The sequence below is a fragment of the Panthera leo genome, chromosome B3 (assembly GCF_018350215.1).
Source record: "Panthera leo isolate Ple1 chromosome B3, P.leo_Ple1_pat1.1, whole genome shotgun sequence".
NCBI lineage: Eukaryota > Metazoa > Chordata > Mammalia > Carnivora > Felidae > Panthera > Panthera leo.
The window spans coordinates 124,779,288-124,792,494 of record NC_056684.1 but is presented as its reverse complement, the minus strand read 5'-3'; the positions used below and the strand labels follow the sequence as shown (position 1 = coordinate 124,792,494).

The window sequence follows — 13,207 nt, the reverse complement described above, 5'->3', positions numbered from 1 at the left end:
CCACAAAGGTATGCCTTAGAATCAAAAGTTTCCTTTCAGCCTTGCCAAATGTCTGCATTTAGAAGGTATAATGGTGAAACAGAAATGCATGTGAAGTGCCAGTGATTGACTTGAAGAATTTGCAGAATAGGATCCATTTTTAAGGACTGTCTTTTTTGTTTTTGCAGTAGCAATGCGGGAGGGAAACCTGGTTAATGCTAGTAAAGAGAACAGACAGTTCTCTATGTTCCAACAACAACAATTTGTGCTCTTAAATTTTTCACATGATAGTAGGGTCATTTCACTGAAATTTTAGCAACATGTAAATCCAATCAGCATTCTAACATTTTGTTTTGTGTGAGTTCCCTGTAATCATAAATACATAGTTTTTATGTATGTGTGTACACGTTGGTGTGAGGTTTAGTTAATTGATGCTGCGTGGGAAACATCCTATTTATTAAAAAATATAAATTATGAATGGATGAGCATGACTGAATTTTACTGGGTTGAGAAGCATAGTTGATCTTCCTTGCCATGGCTAAGCTTGTGTGTGCCAGAAACACCAACTTCCCATTTAATCTCTTGGCAATCAGGCTGAGAATATTTTGTGATTTTGCATCAAGCTTGTTAAAATATCACCACTTGGATTTCAAAGGCCTCCTTTTGTATTAAATACCTGTGTCAATCAATCAACCGATATCTCACTGAGATATGTCAAGTGCATAACATTGAAATAGTCATTGTGACCATAGAAAGTACTAGTAGTAGAAAAAGAAGAAATTGTTACAAATAATGCAGATACTTAAATATTATGAAACTGTGGATTATAAAATGGGTAATATTAATATGACATTTATCACTTGCCTGCTGTTTTTACTTTGCTGAGAAGATTCTCATTAGTGAATTTATTTTACTATTGTGTTTTATATATATATATATATATATATATATATATATATATATATACACACACACACACATACACACACACACACACACACACACACACACACTGTGGTAAGTTATGAGGAATGTAGCAAGTACAGGAATTAAAGTCAGGGATGTAGATCCAGAAGGATCATGCAGCCAAATATTTGGGACTCTTTATATAATATACAGACTATATTTTTAAATATGAAAAAATTATTATTTAAAAATTTTTTAAATGTTTATTTATATTTGAGAGAGGGAGAGAGCGTGAGCACAGGCAAATGGGGGAGGGGCAGAGAGAGACAGAGACAGAATCAGAAGCAGGCTCCAGACTCTGAGCTATCGGCACAGAGCCAGAAGTGGGGCTCCAACCCAAGAGCCCTGAGATCATGACCTAAGCCAAAGTCAGACACTCAACTGACTGAACCACCCAGGTGTCCCTAAATATGAAAAAAATTTTAATCTGTACTATGTGTGTTTTCTGTTTCAGTGGTAGAATGGCATTTTAGTCAATGTTCCTACTGAATTATTTATAAGTAACACAAAAATACCAGGTGATACCTACAATTCAAGGTACTATATTGCAACCCACCACCAGATTCCAAATGGAGATGTGAATCATCATTTTGGGACAGTTAATTTCTGTTTGAGCTTTAACTTTTGTGATCTTGGACTTAGAAATACAAGCAATGTCTTGACAAGTTTGGCTGTATGGAAATTGTCTAGCTTAGGCCATCTGGGATAGTTTTCTATACACAACAAATAATTTGGCTTAGTTCTTCAGATTAAAAAAATATATACATAATTTGGTTTTATTTCATTATTTAGGACACTTTGTGTATTAAAACTTAAAATATTTTTTAAGTTTATTTATTACTTTTTGAGAGAGAGAGAGTAAGAGAGTGTACAAGTGGGAGAGAGGCAGAGAGGGAGAGAGCAAAAATCCCAAAAAGGCTCTAGCATGGAGCCCAACATGAGGCTCAAACTCATGAACCGTGAGATCATGACCTGAGCTGAAATCAAGTGTTGGATGCTTAACTGAGCCACCCAGGCACCACTGTATTAAAAGTTTTTAATACAAATTTAACGTCTAATTTACAGCCAGTAAGATGCATAAATCTTAAATGTATAATTATATACTTAAGTGTATACAAGTATGTATGTGTACTTATACTTTCCATATGTACACATCTATTCTCATGACCAGGACTTGGATCAAAATATAGACTATTCCCCTGCCATGCACCTTTTCTGACCAAACACTTTGAAACTAGGTGTCAACCATAAGAAAAAATCTGGAAAGACCATAAATACATGGAGGTTAAGCAACATACTACTAAACAATGAATGGGTCAATGAGGAAATCAAAGAAGAAATTTAAAAATACATGGAAACAAATGAAAATACAAGAGTCCAAAACTTTTGGGATGTACAAAAGTGGTCCTCGGAGGGAAGTGTATGGCAAGATAGGTCTACCTCAAGAAGCATGAAAAATCTCAAATAAACAACCTAATCTTATCATCTAAAGGAGCTAGAAAAAGAACAACTAATGAAGCCCAAAGCCAGTAGAAGAAAGGAAATCATAAAGATTAGAGCAGAAATAAATGATATAGGAACTAAAAAAAAAAAAAACAAAAAAAACAAAACAAAAAACCATAATAGAACAGATCAATGAAACCAGGAGCTGGTTCTTTAAAAAAATTAATAAAATTGATAAACCTCTAGCTAGACTTATTGAAAAGAAAAGAGGAAGTTCTCAAAATCACAAATGAGGGAGGAGAAATAACAACCAACACCACAGATATACAATTATAAGAGAATATTATGAAAATCTATATGCCAACAAAATGGACAACATAGAAGAAATTGAAAACTCCTAGAAACATAAATTACCAAAACTGAAACACAAAGAAATAGAAAACCTAAACAGACTGATAACCAGCAAAGAAATTGAATCAGTAATCAAAAAACTCCCAACAAACACAAGTCCATTACCACAGGTGAGTTCCACCAAACATTTAAAGAGTTAATACCTATTATTTTCAAACTATTCCAAAAAATAGAAAAGGAAAGAAAACTTCCAAAATAATTCTATGAGGCCAGCACTACCCTGATACCAAAACTAGGTAAAGACAGCACTAAAAAATAGAACTACAAGGCCAATATCCCTGATGAACATAGATGCAAAAATTCTCAACAAAATGTTAGCAAACCAAATCCAAACGAATTTAAACAATACGTTTAAAAATTCACCATGATTAAGTGAGATTTATTCCTGAGATGCAAGGGTGGTTTAATATTCACAAATCAACATGATACATCACATTAATATAAGAAAGAATAAGAACCATTTGATCCTATCAATAGATGTAGAAAAAGCATTTGACAAAGTACAATATCAATTCATGATGAAAACCCTCAATGAAGTAGGTTTAGAGAGAACAACCTCAATATAATAAAGGCTATATATAAAAAATGCACAAGTAATATGATCCTCAATGGGGAAAAACTGAGAGCTTTTCCTTTATAGTCAGGAACAAGACAAAGATGTCCACTTTCACCACTTTTATTCAGCATAGTACTGCAAGTCCCAGCCACAATAATCAGGCAATAAAAAGCATCCAAATAAGCAAGGAAGAAATCAAACTCTCACTCTTCACAGACAACATGATACTCTGTATAGAAAACTGGAAAGACTCCACCAAAAACTGCTACAACTGATAAATGAATTCAGTAAAGTTGTAGGGTACAAAATCAATGTACAGAATCTGTTGCGTTTCTATACACCAATAATGAAGCAACAGAAAAATTAAGAAATGCAATTCCATTTACAACTACACCAAAAATAATAAGATATCTAGGAATAAACCTAACCAAAGATGTGAAAGACCTATCTATCCTCTGAAAACTATAAAACAGTGATGAAAGAAATTGAAGACGACACAAAGAAATGGAAAGACATTCCATGCTTATGGATTAGAAGATCCAATATTGTTAAAATGTCTATACACCCCAAAGCAACATACACATTTGATGCAATCCCTATTAAAATACCAAGAGCATTTTTCACAGAGCTAGAACAAATAATCCTAAAATTTGTATGGAACTACAAAAGACCCCAGATAGCCAAAGCAATCTTGGAAAAAAAAAAAGCAAAGCTGGAGGCATCATAATTCTGGACTTGAAGTTATAGTACAAAGCTGTAATAATCAAAACAGTATGCCACTGACACATAAATAGACACACAGATCTATGGAATAGATTAGAAAACCCAGAAATGGACCACAACTGTATGGTCAATTAATCTTCAACAAAGCAGGAAAGAATACCCAATGTGAAAACCAATGTTTCTTCAACAAATGGTGTTGGGAAAACTGGACAGAAACATGCAAAAGAATGAAACAAGACCACTTTCTTATACCATATACAAAAATAAATACAAAATAGATTAAAGATCTAAATGTGATACCTGAAACCAACAAATCCTAGAAGAGAACACAGGCAGTAACTTCTTAGCAACCAGCCATAGCAACTTCTTTCTAGATATGTCTCCTGAAGGTGAGACAGATGAAACAAAATAAAAAATAAACTATTGGGACAACATCAAAATAAAAGCTTCTGCACAGTGAAGGGAACAACAAAACCAAAAGGCAACCTGCAGAATGGGAGAAGATATTTGCAAATGACATATCTGATAATGGGTTAGTATCCGAAATATACAAAGAATTTGTAAACCAACACCCAAAAAATGAATAATCCACCTAAAAATGGGCAGAAAACATGAGTAGTCATTTTTCCAAAGAAGACATACAGGTGGCCAACAGATATATGAAAAGGTACTCAACATCACTTATCATTAGGGGAATACAAATCAAAACTACAATGAGATATCACCTCATACCTGTCAGAATGGCTAAAATCAACAACACGAGAAAAAATAGGTATTGGCAAGGATGTGGAGAAAAAGGAACCCTCTCGCACTGTTGGTGGGAATGCAAACTGGAGCGGCCAACTATGGAAAATACTCTGGAAGTTCCTCAAAAACTTAAAAATAGAACTATCCTGCAATCTAGCAATTGTACTACTGGGTATTTACTCAAAGATTATAAAAATACTAATTCAAAAGGATACATGCCTCCCGATGTTTATAGCAACTTTTTCTACCATAGCCAAATTATGGAAACAACCGAAGTGTCCATTAACTGATGAATGGATAAAGAAGATGTGGTGTACATATTAAATGGAATATTAGTCATCAAAAATGAAATCTTACCATTTGCAATGACATGGAGAGTATTATGCTATGCTGAGTGAAATAAGTCACTCAGAGAAAGACAAATACCATATGATTTCACTTATATGTGGAATTTAAGAAACAAATGGGAAAAAGGAAAAAAGAGGCAAACCAAGAAACACCTTCTTAACTATAGAGAACAAACTGTTACCAGAGGGGAGGTGGGTGGAGGGATGGGTGAAATAGGTGATGGGGATTAAGGAGGGCACTTGTGATGAGTCCTGGGTGATGTATGGAAGTGTTGAATCACTATATTGTGATTGTAATAAACACACAGCACTCACTATGCCAAACACTATAAAAGCGCATTACATATATCATTACATCTTCCTAACAGCCGTGTGAGTTAGGGTATATTATTATCCCCATTTTATAGGTGATGATCTGAGGTACAGAAAGGTTAAATAATTTGGTAAAAGCTACGCAGCTGCAAGTATGAGAGCCAGCTTTCACTCACAGGGAAAAAAAAGACATCAGATTCTTTAGCATATTCTACTGCCATTCTGCAAAGTATAGAATGTGATAACAATACCTACCACATAGGCTTGCCATGGAGATTTAATAAATTATTATTGGAAACACTTAGAACAACATTGGCATATTATGAACACTAACGTGTTTTTGTTAAAGAAACAAAAACATATAAATCTGTTGGCCAATTTATTAATCAATGATGAGAAATACAATGTCCAATGGGCCAGAATATTCATGATGACATGCGTATTTTTTCTTGTGCACAGACTACTGTAGGGAACTAAGACAGATGCAGAAGATTGCTTGAAGGGCATGAAATCAATCAAAACAAGGAGATGAAATGGATTTTAAATGTTCTCAGGCTAAGAGAGCCTATCAATACCATTTTACAAGGAATGGTTTTGCCTGTAGGGTATGATATCCACTAGTAAATGTCCACAGATTTAAGTTTCCTTTGTCCAGGACATTGACTAGATGGAAATTTCCACAATTCTTATCTGTGAATCCACTTTTTCTCTGCCTTCAGCTGATCAATCCTCTGCCTGATGGATGTTTTCTTCAACCAGATTACAGAGGGTCATACTATTTCCTTTATAGGATTTCATATGTCTCTATTATGATCCCTTACATGTTACTTAAGAAATTTACTTTATTTCATTTGTTTCTAATTTTCTAGTAAGCATTACAGTGCAGCTTCAATATTATTGGCAATATTTTATTATAGACCTATCCTTAGACTCTTGTTTGTGTTGTGTTCCTTTTAAATGAAAAAAAAAAAATGTAAGGGCGCCTGGGTGGCTCAGTCGGTTGAGCATCTGACTCTGGATTTCCACTCAGGTCATGATCTCATGGTTTGTAACAGTGAGCCTCACATTACCAAGCCTGCTTGGCATTCTCTCTCTTCCTCTCTCTCTGCCCCTCCTCTGCTTGTGCGTGTGGACATGCTCAATCTCTCTCTCTCTCAAAATAAATTAATAAACTTAAAAATAAAAGAAAAAAATGGAAATGGTTTCCTTTAATACTCTTCTTCAACAGGTGAGGAAACCTTTAGGTTTTGAGGAGCACAGTTTAGAACCTATGTATTTGTCCAAATCTTGTTATTTTATGGACGAAGTAAGGTCAATAAATAATCTGGAGTTCATTTATAATATGAAGAAAGGTTAAGTGACTGAAGTTCATATGATAAAGTGAAAGCAGTCTAGTTTCCTGCAAACTTTTCAGTGTAAAGCATATATAGATAATCTGAAGATTCCTTCCTTTGCTATGAAGCTGACTCAGAGGCACTTCAGGAATCAACATGTATTTAAAAATACTACATATAAGTTGAGTGCCTACCACATTCCAGGCATCACGCATGGTGTGGGGAATGCAGTGGTAAGCAAGGTCAGATAAAGGTCCTGCCTTCATGAAGCTAAAACCAGTGGGGGAATTTGACATTTAAAAAAAATTTTTTTTTGACATTTATTTATTTTTGAGAGACAGAGAGAGACAGAGCACGAGTGGGGTAGGGGCAGAGAGAGAAGGAGGTACAGAATCTGAAGCAGGCTCCAGGCTCTGAGCTGTCAGCACAGAGTCGACGTGGGGCTCGAACTCACAAACCATGAGATCATGACCTAAGCCGAAGTCAGAGGCTTAACCGACTGTGCCACCCAGGCGCCCCAACAAGACATTTTTTAAGACCCACTTAAATAACTATATTATTATCATGGTGTTAGTGCTATGAAGGAAGAGTATAGATCTATGTGAGTGTAGAGAAGTCCTCTCTAAGGAACTGATTTAAGCTGAAGGCTGCAGTTGACAACAGATTCTGAAATGAAGTGTCAGTGAAGGAAGCAAGGTGGCAGATTGGGAGTCAGGACTTCATGAACTTCCACCAAAAAAGGGCAATAGCAAGGTGAGGTAGATATCAAAGTGAATTATATATTGCAAAATACTGAATGTCAGAAATTATAATGTTTGAGGTCTTAAAATGATGCCATAAACACAGCTGGCATTCAGTATGTACTTCTAGATAAAGCAGCTTGGTGAACACTTGTCATCTGTCCAGTGTTCTAAAAGTAGTTTTTGTTTTTGTTTTTGTTTTTTACAAATGGCAATGTAGGCTTTGGCAGAGGGTGACATTTTTTTCTGGCTCTGATATGCGAATTGGAAATAAATTCACGGTCTCATTAAAATTTCAAAGTATTGTCTGTGAATTTTATCGAGGGAGAAAAGAATTTATTGGCTTAGGACACTTTCAAATCAGTTCCCAGTTTCAAATTAGGAAAACGAGCTAGATATTCAAGAGATAGTATGCGTATATTTGTCTCTCTATATTCTATTCAGAAATGTTGAATACAAAGGTCAAATGTATTTGGAGGAGGGTGGTTTGTGTGTGTGTATGTATGTATACATGTGTTATATGTATGTTTTTGTTATTACTATTATGGAAAAGAAAAATAATTTTATCTGAAAAATGCAAGTACTTTCCATTCCTAATTTGCATTTCAGGTGTTAACATTGTTTTTTAAGTTTATGTAATTTGAGGGGGGCAGGCAGAGAAAGAGAGAAAATCCCAAGCAGGCTCCATGCTGTCAGTGCAGATCCCAACACAGGGCGCGATCTCACAAACCATAACATCATGACCTGAACTGAAATCAAGAGAGAGACACTTAACTGACTGAGCCATCCAGGCGCCCCCGGTATTGACATTTTTGTATGAGTTAATTCTCCTTTTTGTGTTTGTTTCAACTGTTCTACGTTGATTTGAAACCACATTCTTCCTACCCACCATCTCTGTTGTTTTTCATTCGTTTGTATAGATCCAAATTTCCATTTGGTATTGTTATTTTTCTGTCTAAAGAACTTCCTTTAGTGTGTTATTGCTGCTTTTAGTGCAAGTCTACTGGCGATGACTTTGCTTAATGTTTGTTATCTAAAAAAGTCTTTGTTTTGTCTTCAATATGGAAAGATATTTTCACTGGGCATTAAAATATAGGTTGGCAGTTTTCTTTCAGTAGTTGAAGATGTCATTCTGTTGCATTACAAACTGTGTAGTTTCTCTTTTAAAATATTCTCTACCACTGATTTTCAGCAGTTTGATTATAATGTGCCCTGATGTAATTTTCTCTGTTTGTTCTTCTTGGGGCTCATCAGAGCTTTTTGGAATTGTAGGTTTAGAGTTTTTATCAAATTTGGAAAATTCTGGGTCATTACCACTTCAAATATCTTTTATTCTGTTCCCTTTCACTCTCATCTCCTTTTGGAGCTCCAATCACATGTATGTTAAATGAGTTAATATTTCCACAAGGTCAGTGATATACTCTTAATTTTTTTTATATCTTTTTTTCTCTCTGTACTCAATTTTGGATAGTTTCTATTGCTGACTTTTCGAGTTCTTAGGTTTTTTTTCCTTCTGTAATGTTTACTGTTATCAAACTCCTTCAGTTAATTTTTCATTGTATATATTTTTACCCATAAAAGTGTCACTTGTTTCTTCCTTATATCTTCTTTATGTCATGGTTTTTTTAAAATTTTCTTGAGTTTATTTAGAAGCCGTATAAAAAATATTTTAAAGTCATTGCCTATAATTCCATTATCTCTGTCATTCTAGGTCTACTCCTACTAACTGTTTTTACTCTTTATTGTGGATCATACTTCCTTTTTTTTTTTTTTTTTTTTTTAATTTTCATTCCTGTTGCCTGGAGAGATAAGATAATGTGGAATTTGCTACTGGAAGGAAAAAAAAAGATCTACTGAGGTTCACTGTGGTAGTAAAAGATGGCTACAAATTTCCCTCTCTTTGAATCTGGGCTGGCCTTGGGTGCTTAACCAAAGAATGTGGTAGAAGTAATGCTGTTGGATTTTGAGGTTATATTGAAATTCTTATAGCTTCTGCCTGGGTCTCCTGGAATACTCTCCAGGAGAGCCCTGAATTTTCATGAAAGAAGTATGACTATCTTGAAAATATCACTTAGAGAAGCCACATGTAGAAACTGGAGTCAAAGTCCCACTCGAGACCAGCATTCAGCCATCCCCACCAAGGCAGTGGACATGTGAATGGAGCCAGCTTAGACTCTCCAGCCGTACCCATTTGTCATCTGAATACCACTGAGTGAATGCTTATGATGCCATAAGAATGATACAGCTGTATCTTACTCTAATTCCTGACATATATCATTAGATATCATAAAATGGGTTTTCTAATTGCTGTATAATTGGCATACAATGTTACATTAGTTTCACAGATTGAACACAGTGATTCAACAACTCTATGCTATGCTCAACACAAATGTAGCTACCACCTGTCACCATACAGCATTATTACAATACTATTGGTTATATTCCCTATGTGGTACATTTTATCTCCCCAATTTGTTAATTCCATAACTGGAAGCTTGGTTATGGTATCTCCTTGGTTAAGGTACCTCCTATTACCTTTCACTCATTTTGCCATAAAATGATTTTTTTAGCCTCTAAATTTTAATGCAACAATAGATAACCACAATACCTACTATATGTTAGCTACTGTGCTAGGAATTTTATACATATCACATATTGCTAAGAGTAGCAGAGTAGCTATATCTTAACGTAGTAAACCTCCTCACTCTGAGATCAAATCAGTAGAATTGATAGAATAAACTCCTACAGAATGATAGCAGGTAAGCTTCAGGTCCACTGTTCTCTTTTCCTCTATTATTTCTATTCTGGCTATAAAGTTACTTGAAAACTTGGATAATAATAGGATTTAATAACTTGTAAGAGGCAATCTAGGAAGGAGTCTTCTCCATGTAGCATCGTCAGTATTTATTTTACTACCTGTTTTCCCTCAGTACAATGGAGAAGAGACTTCAGCTGCCTTTTCACTGGACTGGCCTCTCTCAACTCTGCTAGTAACTATCACTGTGACTTTAGGTAAGTTATAAACTTTCTGAGCCTCAATGTTTTGTGCATGTGTAGAGAAGAACATTTTTGTTTTGTTTTGTTTTTTCACTAATCCACAGGGTCGTAATGAGAATCAGGTAAAATAAGCTAATTGAAATTAGATAGAAAATTTTATGATTGTGATTATAAAACTGTTAATAATTATTATAATTAACAAGCATTTAAGTACTTATCTCAAAATATGTACCTCCACCCCACCATCATAGGTAAAGAAGTGGTTTAGAAAGAACAGACATCTCTCATTTTCAAATTGAACTTGGTTCTGATTTAGGAAATACTGGAAGGTAGAGGTTGAACTAAAGGTTCCATGTGGTCTAGGCCCATTGCAATGTCATTTTCAAAGAAATACTGTTAAGTCAATAAAAGGAATTCCTATCTTGTAAAACTTAAAGAACATTGAAGGGAAACCACTCATAATCCTCACAACACATTTTTAAAGGTTCTTTCCTCCACTTCTCCCTCTTTCAAAGCTATAACCTGATAAACTTCTAAAATTCTGTCAAATTTCTTCCTCCCCTTCTCTTTCTACCTCCGTCTTTCTTAAAAATGTTGTGATATGCAAACTGATCTAAACTTACTAGTTATTTCTGCCTCCTTTTTAGATATCTTACTCTACCCATTTTCCTGATTTTGTACACAACTCATAAAAGGAAATGGTTTAGAGAGAGCCTTCCTTTGTGGTAAGGAGGGAGGCACAAGCTAATTACAACAACATTATTAAAAATAATAACATTAAGGTGATTAAGATGCTTTCTTATAACAGCCTAAAAATCAGCTACTTTTTATAAGGCTGCAAACTGTTGAAAGTTGCATGAGACCCTCTAAATGTGATATGCTTTTTAATAGTCATTTTCTGAAATCATTTCAGCTGGAGGACATTGAAAATGAGTCACCTAAAAACAGCCAAAACTTCATTTTTCCCCCATGAGATGACTTAAAAGGTTTTATTATTACTTCAACCTTAGGGACAAGCTTTATTAGTATTATCACTGTATCCATTATCCAATTAAGCTTTCTGTATCCAGTATCCAATTAAGCAGACTTGAATTTGTGTGTGCACAAGAGAAAGTGCTATTAACATTGTCAAGACATCAACACACCTTGGATGAGATTTTCCTTATTGAAAAGAGTCACTGGATTTCCCCATCTTTTCCACGATGCCATAAGCAGGTCCTGAGGCAAGGATTTGTGTGCAAGTGATTTACTAAGGAAGTGTTCCCAGGAAAAATCACAGAGGGACAGAGGGAAGCAGGGCAGGAAAGAGAAGGCCAAGGCCCAGACTCAGTGGGAAGGAGCTCTGGAATGTCTTAGGGTTTTTCCTAACTCAGAGTGTGGGCTTTCATAGTCCTACTTCAGTCCTCTGTAAACTCTTCAAATCAGCTTCAGGCATTTCTCTAAGGAGGAGGCATGATCTGCCAGAAGTAAAAGCATCCTGAAGTTGGGAAGGGGCACATAGAAATAGTAAGAGGGACCTAAACTGATATGGAGTACCACATGTCTGGGGTTCCCTCTTAGTTATGTGCAGGTAAATAACATAGGAACAGACACTGGAAGCTTACCAGGTGCCTGCTGCTGGGCTAAGTGCTTCACATTCATTATTTTATGTAAACCTCACAACATCCCTATGATATAAGAGTATTCCTATTTGTCAGCTGGGGAAACTAAGGTTCAGTAAGATTCACCTTCTCATGGTCACACAGCAAATTAATTGACATAGATATGAACCCAGGCCTACTGAAGCTGTCCTGGGAAAAAGGGAAGAGAAGCCCTTTTGTGAATTAATGAAGCTCTCTATTCCATTACCTTCTGCTTGAAGGGCTGATTACTAAAGACGATGTGAAACAGTTTATGCAAGATCAAGGGCTCCTGAGAAAGAAAGCTTTTACCCCTTCCCTTCTGAGCTGAGATGTACTAGAACCTGTCCAAAGGATGGAGATGGTTCTCAGTGAGATCTACTAAAAGGAAAGACACCTAGGGGCCCCCATGATGGAACTCCACTGAATGACGGGGCAGTATAGACTTCTGAACTAGACCCTGCATGAGTTTAAACAGTTAGGGTGCTAATAGGAGTTCTGTGCAGGGTGGGTCTGTGGCTGGGTCATCCCTTTTAATCTGACCATTATGGAAATAATTACTTGTCATGAGAATATAAGCTAGGGCATTGTAATTTGAGGCATCCAAACATGGATTTTGCTTGGCTGAGTGTAAGATTTTCTTTTCTTTGAAGAAACACTTCATCCCAGACAGGGATCTGGAAGAGTAATGGCTTTGTTGCAGCAGTGGACTATTTCTACCAGCTCTTAGGGAGCAAAACTGACTTTGTGAAAAAGGTCTGTTTCTGTGGATTTATAATAATACAGCAGCAAAATAGAGGATTAAACAAAACTGCCCTCTTTCTAACACCATAGAAATGAGACACTTGATGTAGATGTTTTGCATTCATGAAATTATCCTTTAGATTTCTAGCTCCCCTAACTATTCAGAAAATGAAATGAGTTTGGATGTATGTTTTCATTGAGAGAATAGTGGTGATGACTCAAAAAACAAATTATAACATGAAAGAGATGGTGTTTACCTGTTTTTATTTTCTTTCAGACTCTCTACTTG

At 35.6% G+C, this 13,207-nt stretch overlaps 1 protein-coding gene and 1 long non-coding RNA gene across 3 annotated transcripts in view; one reads left to right on the top strand and one right to left on the bottom strand.

Annotated features, from left to right (window-relative positions):
- Positions 1 to 13,207, bottom strand: part of TSHR (thyroid stimulating hormone receptor) — a 158,257-nt gene that overhangs the window by 77,518 nt on the left and 67,532 nt on the right. The gene's annotated exons all lie outside the window — the stretch shown is intronic.
- Positions 1 to 13,207, top strand: part of LOC122223005 — a 96,493-nt gene that overhangs the window by 35,500 nt on the left and 47,786 nt on the right. Inside the window, exon 2 of the long non-coding RNA XR_006203979.1 lies at positions 10,489 to 10,570. This is a non-coding gene — a long non-coding RNA (uncharacterized LOC122223005). The remainder of the gene's footprint in view (positions 1 to 10,488; positions 10,571 to 13,207) is intronic.